Below are 7,896 nucleotides of genomic sequence, written 5' to 3'. Positions count from 1 at the left end.
TTAGTCATGGGATAACCCCTTCAAAAAACAGCAATGCAGTATGAGGTAGATGAGGGAATGTATATTTATGTAGGCACTAAAGTAAAAGTAAAGTATAATTTATTTGTTTTTTATTTTAGATCTGTATACTTTTATATATATTTGTATGTATTTATGTATTTGTTTATATATTTATATGTGTGTATATATATTAAAATATATACTGGTGTTAACCAGTTGGGGGGGTGTACTTACACAGTCTCACTGTATCCACTCAATGCCACCAATGTCAGACTGTGCGGGTACATACCCCCAACTGGCTAACACCCCTCTGTATCTGGTAGAGGAATCTGGTAGAGCAAAATCTGACAGTGGGTGAATTCACCTTCCAGAAGGACAATGACCCTAAGCATACACCCAGAGCTACCAGGCTCTAAAGCATATTCATGTTTAGAATGGCCCAAAGTCCAGACCTAAATCTCGCTGAGAATTTGTGCAGGACTCGAAAATTGCTGTTCACAGACAGTGCGGATTACAATAGGGACGTTCGGGTCGGCAGCCCGGGCCCAGCACCGCTGGGGGTCCACGCTGACCCGAACGCCCACATACTGCTGCGGGCACGGGAGCGCATAGCTCCCTGTCCCGTCCGCGATCACCGCCATAGGCTTCAGGCCTTAAAGGCCTGAGGCCTATGCGGTAGAGAAATCCCGGCGCAGGCGTGCGTGATGATGTCATTGCGCGCCTGTGCCGGGACGCAGCACTGTGACGCGCCTGAGTCTGCGAGAAAGCGCCTGGCCCTGGACATACGGTAGGTGAGTATTTATCTTTTAATTTTTTTGTTCATTTATTTTTTATTTTATTTCATGTGCCTACTGGGGGGGGGGGGTGGGGGGCACACAGGAGGACATATTAGGGAAGTTAAATCGAGTACATGGGGGGGGAATGTGGGGGCTGTATGGGGCCAAATTATTATGGGAGGGAATGCTATGTGGGGGCTAATTACTATGTGGGGGCTAATTACTATGTGGGGCAGTGTGGGGGCAAATTGCAATGTGAGGGCAGTGTGGGGGCAAATTGCTTTGTGGGGACTAATTGCTATGTGGGGGTGGTGTGGGGGAAAATTGCAATGTGAGGGCAGTGTGGGGGCAAATTGCTGTGTGGGGGCTAATTGCTATGTGGGGGCAGTGTGGGGGCTAATTACTACGTGGGGGCTAATTACTATGTGGGGGCAGTGTGGGGGCTAATTACTATGTGGGGCAGTGTGGGGGCTAATTACTATGTGGGGGCTAATTACTATGTGGGGCTAATTACTATGTGGGGGCAGTGTGGGGGCAAATTGCAATGTGAGGGCAGTGTGGGGGCAAATTGCTGTGTGGGGGCAGTGTGGGGGCTAATTACTATGTGGGGGCTAATTACTATGTGGGGGCAGTGTGGGGGCTAATTACTATGTGGGCAGTGTGGGGGCTAATTACTATGTGGGGGCAGTGTGGGGGCTAATTACTATGTGGGGCAGTGTGGGGGCAAATTGCAATGTGAGGGCAGTGTGGGGGCAAATTTCAATGTGAGGGCGGGGTGGGGTCAAATTGCTGTGTGGGGGCAAATTGCTATGAGGGCAGTGTGGGGGCAAATTGCTATGTGGGGGCGGTGTGGGGGCAAATTTCTATATGGGGGCGGTGTGGGGGAAACTATTGTGTGTGGGGAAATTGCTATGTGGGGACAAATTACTATATGGAGCAGTGTGGGGGCAAATTACTATGTGGGGGCAGTGTGGGGGAAATTGCCATGTGGGGGCAGTGTGGGGGAAATTGCCATGTGGGGGCAGTGTGGGAGAAATTGCCATGTGGGGGCAGTGTGGGGGAAATTGCCATGTGGGGACAGTGTGGGGTAATTTCTATGTGGGGGCAAATTACTATGTGGGGCAAATTACTGTGTGTGGGCAGTGTGGGCAAATTACTGTGTGGGGGCAGTGTGGGCAAATTACTGTGTGGGGGCAGTGTGGGCAAATTACTGTGTGGGGGCAGTGTGGTGGAAATTACTATGTGGGGGCAGTGTGGTGGAAATTACTATGTGGGGACAGTGTAGAGCAAATTACTGTGTGGGGGGCAAACTACTATATGGGGGCAGTTTGGGGGCAAATTACTATGGGGGGATTACTATGTGGGGGCAGTGTGGTGGAAATTACTATATGGGGGTGTTGCTATTGGGGAGGCACTGTAGGGGCAATTATATTATTTCTGGGGACACTATTCAGGGATTATTGCCTGGAGCACAATATAGGGTGTTATTATTACTCGGGGCACTCTAAGGGACATTATAGCTGCTGTAGACACTATAGGAACATTTGGGGTAATTTATCAAACTGGTGTAACGCAGAACTGGCTTAGTTGCCCATAGCAGCCAATCAGATTCCACCTTTCATATTTGACAGCTCTTTTGGAAATCCAGTTCTACTTTACACCAGTTTGATAAATTACCCCAATTATGTCTATTAGGGTCACTATTTTTTCAGCAGTATAGTTCCTGGGGCATTGGGAAGCACAACGGGCACAGCATTGGGGGTGGCAGGATGACGCTGTGGGGACACCAGGATGAGGAGGTGGATGGAAAAATTGAGAAATCTAACGTGTCTGTGTTACAAACTGTAGAGACGAGACGCGGCTGAAAGAATTTGCCATGGTGGTCTGGGTCAAATGGAGGAGAAGAGGAAAGAGAAGGTCTACATGACAGGAGATGTCACTGGATGTAAGAGGTATGTGGTGCTGTATTCTCCTCCATGTCTTTTTTATTACAATTATATGTATTTTAAATTTGGTGACTACATTTTTCAGTTTAGGACCCAATTTGGGGTATTTTTTTTTAGTCTGAAGATGTCATATGGCCTAAGAAGAGACTGTGGCGCCCATGAAGCACCGCAGCCTCTTCATACAAAAAAAAACGAAAATGGAGGAGGAGGAGGGGGGGGGGGGGGGCAAGTTTGGTAGACAGCCCCGGGCCTATCATGCACTTAATCCGCCCCTGTTCACAGATGCTCCCCTTCCAGTCTGACTGAGCTTGAGCTATTTTGCAAAGAAGAATGGGCTAAAATATCATCCTCTAGATGTGCAACGCTGGTAGTGACGTACCCCAAAAGACGTGTAGCTGTAAGTGCCTCAAAAGGTGGTGCTACAAAGTAATGACTCAGGGGGGCTGAATACATGTCACAGTTTCCAGATTTATATTTATAAAAGTTTGGAACACCATTTTCACTTTCACACATACTTGCTAGTTTCTGTTGGTCTATCACATAAAATCCCAATAAAATACATTTACGTTTGTGGATTAAACATGAAAACTGTGGAAAAGTATGAATACTTTTTTCAAGGCGCTGTATATAAAGAAAGCAATGAGTCTCCTCCTCTTTTTGAATCCTCTCCCGGTTTTTTACTTAAAAAACGGCATAAAAAAACTGAATGTGGTAAACCCAACCTTGTTTTAATAGCTGCTCTACCCCAGATGACTGAGATGAAAACCTTCAGTCTAGTGCAACCCAGTTAACGCTTTCATCACATCCACCAGGGGACAATTGCTATTTGTGTTAGGACTGGTTTCCACATAGCGCCACACTTCCACATAGTGTGCTACGCGACCAAGAGCCACGCGGCAAACTACTGTTTTGCAGTGAATTGCTGCAGTTTTTCAGAATGTGTATGACCTTTTAATCACTTTTTATAAAAAATGTTTAGGAGGTGTGTAACGTCCTGTTTCTATTTGGGTATGCAATCTCAATGTAATTTTATACATTTATTTCAGGTCCCATATATTGTGCATTTCCTGTTATGCATCTGTTTATGTTCAAATGTAATGTGCCTGGTTCACCAGCAGGTGGTAGCAAATATGGCAGGGCTGTATGTAGAATATAATGGAACCTTCCAGTCCATTCTAACCCCACCCCCATCCACCGTGGAGGAGTGGGTGAGTCCCATGTCCTGCAGGAAGGGTGGGGACCAGTTAGTTCCAGTTAGTTCGTTGTAGCTGACCCTCTGCTAAGGAAGCAGGTGTGCAGTGCTGCGTCCCTCCTGGACATGTGTTGCCCACACCAGCCAGAACCCCTTCAGTTCTGCTGGAGCAGAGAGACCACTTCTAGAAGTCTCATTAGCCAGCAAGAAGTTGCCCTGTGCCTTGCCATAGAGTCAGACAAAGAAAGAAGTTGCAGCAGAAAGGAAAAGTTCCTATTTAATCATGTCAGCATAGCATAGCCGAGAGGGTTTGCCTGCCATTTTCATGCTAAAACTTTCTGGAAACCAAGACCAAGTCTGTAAACCGTTTGAAGAAATGTTTATGCAAAGTAAAGCTGCAGTTGAACTTCATACAAAGCCTGGACTGAATTTCTTTGATCATCCTCTCCACCACCTATTCACCCTATTTGCTCTGCTTCGTCCGGCAACGCCTGGGGTTCCCGGATATCCAGGTAGGAGCACCGTGACAAGTGCAAAGCCGCCCTAGAGGGACATCGTAGGCCACCCTCATACCACTCTGGCATTCCTACACCTGGGTTCCACCATCACCTTCTACATACGGGGACCTCGTCCCTCGTTGCTGAAATGCAACTGGCGTCACAAAAAATGACATTTATCACATCTTAAAAGGTGAAGCAACGAAAAAATAGCGAATCGGAAATTTTTAATTTTTTTACCTTACGCAGTTTCCTGTATGGGATAAACATTTTTATATTTTAATAGCATGGGCATTTTGTTCACAAAGAACAGTAAGTAGATAATTAATTGTGGGGTTAATTGTGCGGATCACAGCCCCCTGTAAGAGATCGGGTGCTGCCAGGCAACAGGGGGCAGTCATGTACACAGTTCTTAGTATATTCTTACTTGAAGCATCCCCATTACTATGGGAACGCCTCTGTGTTAGAATATACTGTCGGATCTGAGTTTTCAGATATAACTCAAATCTGATGGTATATTTTAACATAGAGGCGTTCCCATGGTGATGGGGACGCTTCAAGTTAAAATCTACCATCGGATTGGAGAAAACTCAGATCCAATGGTATAATAGGGACTCCTGACTTTACATTGAAAGTCAATGGGGGACGGATCCGTTTGCAATTGCACTATATTGTGTCAACGTCAAACGGATCCGTCCCCATTGACTTGCATTGTAAGTCAGGACGGACCCGTTTGGCTCCGCACGGCCAGGCGGACACCAAAATGACTTTTTCCTTCATGTCCGTGGATCCTCCAAAAATCAAGAAAGACCCACGGAAGAAAAAACGGACACGGATCACGGAACTACGGAACCCGTTTTTGCGGACCGAAAATAAAAATGGTCGTGTGTATGAGGCCTTATATGTACAAACTCTGTGGCAAAAGCCTTAGGCCTCTTTCACATGAACGTATTCGTTCCGTGGCCGTATTGCGGGCCGCATACGGCGGTTCCGCAATACACGGGTCACCAGCCGTGTGCATTCCGCATCACGGATGCGGACCCATTCACTTGAATGGGTCCACAAATCCAGAGATGCGGTGCGGAAAGAAAGCATGGAACGGAGTGCTTCCGTGGTGTTCCGTTCCGTGCTTCCGTTCTGCAAAAATATAGAACTTGTGAATGGGTCCATGATCCGCATGCGGCTGCCCCACGGTCAGTGCCCGTGCATTGCGGGCCCGGCCAGCACACGGACATGTGAAAGAGGCCTTAGGCCGCTTTCACACGGGCGAGATTTCCACGCGGGTGCAATGCGTGAGGTGAACGCATTGCACCCGCACTGAATCTGGACCCATTCATTTCTATGGGGCTGTGCACATGAGCGGTGATTTTCACGTATCACTTGTGCGTTGCGTGAAAATCGCAGCATGCTCCTCTTTGTGCGTTTTTCACGTAACGCAGGCCCCATAGAAATTAATGGGGTTGCGTGAAAATCGCAAGCATCCGCAAGCAAGTGCGGATGCGGTGCGATTTTCACACACAGTTGCTAGGTGACAATCGGGATGGGGACCCGATCGTTTTTATTTTCCCTTATAACATGGTTATAAGGGAAAATAATAGCATTCTGAATACAGAATGCATAGTACAATAGGGCTGGAGGGGTTAAAAAAAAAAAATATATATAATTTAACTCACCTTAATCCACTTGTTCGCGCAGCCGCCATCTTTTCTGTCTTCTTTTGTGAGGAATAGGCCCTTTGATGACGTCACTACGTTCATCACATGGTCCGTCACATGATCCATCACCATGGTGATGGACCATGTGATGAGCGTAGTGACGTCATCAAAGGTCCTATTCCTCACAAAAGAAGACAGAAGAGATGCCGGCTGCGCGAACAAGTGGATTAAGGTGAGTTAAATACAGTATACACTGCTCAAAAAAATAAAGGGAACACTTAAACAACACAATGTAACTCCAAGTCAATCACACTTCTGTGAAATCAAACTGTCCACTTAGGAAGCAACACCGAGTGACAATCAATTTCACATGCTGTTGTGCAAATGGAATAGACAACAGGTGGAAATTATAGGCAATTAGCAAGACACCCCCAATAAAGGAGTGGTTCTGCAGGTGGTGACCACAGACCATTTCTCAGTTCCTATGCTTCCTGGCTGATGTTTTGGTCACTTTTGAATGCTGGCGGTGCTTTCACTCTAGTGGTAGCATGAGACAGAGTCTACAACCCACACAAATGGCTCAGGTAGTGCAGCTTATCCAGGATGGCACATCAATGCGAGCTGTGGCAAGAAGGTTTGCTGTGTCTGTCAGCATAGTGTCCAGAGCATGGAGGCGCTACCAGGAGACAGGCCAGTACATCAGGAGACGTGGAGGAGGCCGTAGGAGGGCAACAACCCAGCAGCAGGACTGCTACCTCCGCCTTTGTGCAAGGAGGAACAGGAGGAGCACTGCCAGAGCCCTGCAAAATGACCTCCAGCAGGCCACAAATGTGCATGTGTCTGCTCAAACAGTCAGAAACAGACTCCATGAGGGTGATATGAGGGCCCGACGTCCACAGGTGGGGGTTGTGCTTACAGCCCAACACGGTGCAGGACGTTTGGCATTTGCCAGAGAACACCAATATTGGCAAATTCGCCACTGGCTCCCTGTGCTCTTCACAGATGAAAGCAGGTTCACACTGAGCACATGTGACAGACGTGACAGAGTCTTGAGACGCCGTGGAGAGTGTTCTGCTGCCTGCAACATCCTCTAGCATGACCGGTTTGGCATTGGGTCAGTAATGGTGTGGGGTGGCATTTCTTTGGAGGGCCGCACAGCCCTCCATGTGCTCGCCAGAGGTAGCCTGACTGCCATTAGGTACCGAGATGAGATCCTCAGACCCCTTGTGAGACCATATGCTGGTGCAGTTGGCCCTGGGTTCCTCCTAATGCAAGACAATGCTAGACCTCATGTGGCTGGAGTGTGTCAGCAGTTCCTGCAAGACGAAGGCATTGATGCTATGGACTGGCCCGCCCGTTCCCCAGACCTGAATCCAATTGAGCACATCTGGGACATCATGTCTCGCTCTATCCACCAACGTCACGTTGCACCACAGACTGTCCAGGAGTTGGCAGATGCTTTAGTCCAGGTCTGGGAGGAGATCCCTCAGGAGACCGTCCGCCACCTCATCAGGAGCATGCACAGGCGTTGTAGGGAGGTCATACAGGCACGTGGAGGCCACACACACTACTGAGCCTCATTTTGACTTGTTTTAAGGACATTACATCAAAGTTGGATCAGCCTGTAGTGTGTTTTTCCACTTTAATTTTGAGGGTGACTCCAAATCCAGACCTCCATGGGTTGAAAAATTAGATTTCCATTTTTTTTATTTTTGTGTGATTTTGTTGTCAGCACATTCAACTATGTAAAGAACAAAGTATTTCAGAATAATATTTAATTAATTCAGATCTAGGATGTGTTATTTTTGTGTTCCCTTTATTTTTTTGAGC

This window comes from Bufo bufo, chromosome 1 (assembly GCF_905171765.1).
Source record: "Bufo bufo chromosome 1, aBufBuf1.1, whole genome shotgun sequence".
In the NCBI taxonomy this organism is placed as follows: Eukaryota; Metazoa; Chordata; class Amphibia; order Anura; family Bufonidae; genus Bufo; species Bufo bufo.
The sequence above is the reverse complement of the archived record's forward strand: the minus strand, read 5'-3'. Positions refer to the sequence as shown.